Here is a 1,469-nt window from a genome sequence, read left to right as displayed (position 1 = left end):
ATATATATATATATATATTATATATGTATATATTTATATATATATTATATATTATTATATATATATATTTATAATAAAATAATATATATCTATTTATATATATCTATATTATATTTATATATATATATTTATATACATACTATATATATATAAATATATATATATATATTATATATATATATATATATATATATATTATATTATATTTTATGATATATATGTATATATTATATATATTTATATATATATATAATATATATATATATATATATATATTTATATATATAATATATATTTATATATATATATATATATATATACAGTTTATTTATATATACATATATATTATATATATATATATTTTATATAAATATATATATAATTTTATTACAGTTATATAGATATATATATATATATATATATAATATTATATATTATAAATATTTATTCAGTTTATATATATATAAATTATTATATATATATTTTATATTATATATTTATTTATTTATATATATACAGTTTTTATATAGATTATATACATAGATATACTTTTATATATATAATATATATATATATATATATATATATATATATATATATATTACAGTTTTTATATATATTCTTTAATATATATATATATATATATATATATATATAATCATCATCATCGTCAAGCCTGTATCATTCTCAATCTATTCTCTTCATTCCGGTCTGGAGTCCTCTGTTTTTTGTTTATACCTGCGAATTTCGATATCTCATTCGCCATCTTGCCATTGATCTTGCCCTTGCGTCTCTTTGGTGTTCGTGTATTTCCATCTGTTGTTTCTTGTCCATTCTGTTGTCCTGTCTCCGAAATTATATGACTGCCTGCTGCCACATTTTTTTTTTTTAATTAAGGCTCTTAAGTATATCTCTTCTTGTGTCGTTCAATGAACCATGTTGTTCTTCTTTTGTCTCTTTTAAGCTAACTCCTATTATGAACCTTACCATTCCTCTTTGAAACACCTACAAATTTTCCTCTCAAATACTTTGGTCGTAGTCCATGTTTTGACCCATTTGTTATGACTAGGAGGACTTTTGGATAAAAAAAGCTTTTTTTTTTTTACTTTTTTGACATAATGGCAGAGGACATTCGTACTATATTATTGTGTGTACTAAAGGCAACTCCAAACTAGCTAATTATCCGTTGTATTCAGTTCGCGGACGCTATTTCGTTGGAAGATTTGCCCCAGGTTATACTAGGTAGTTCACTGCTTTAGTGCCTCGCCCTGCACGTGTATTTCCTTATGAGGTTCGTTGTTGAATATTGATTTAGTCTTTGCATGCTCAATTTTTAAGGCCAATCTTCAGGACTTTCCCTATTCATATCGCTCTAGTTATTGTGTAAATTAATTGACGACTCGGCGAAAAGAATAATGTCAGCGTACAATCTTATATTGCTTAAGAGTTCTTTCCCTTGTTAATCTCTT

This window comes from Penaeus japonicus, unplaced genomic scaffold (assembly GCF_977035675.1).
Source record: "Penaeus japonicus unplaced genomic scaffold, GWHDUDI00000001_assembly GWHDUDI00000006, whole genome shotgun sequence".
NCBI classification, from domain to species: domain Eukaryota; kingdom Metazoa; phylum Arthropoda; class Malacostraca; order Decapoda; family Penaeidae; genus Penaeus; species Penaeus japonicus.
The sequence above is the reverse complement of the archived record's forward strand: the minus strand, read 5'-3'. Positions refer to the sequence as shown.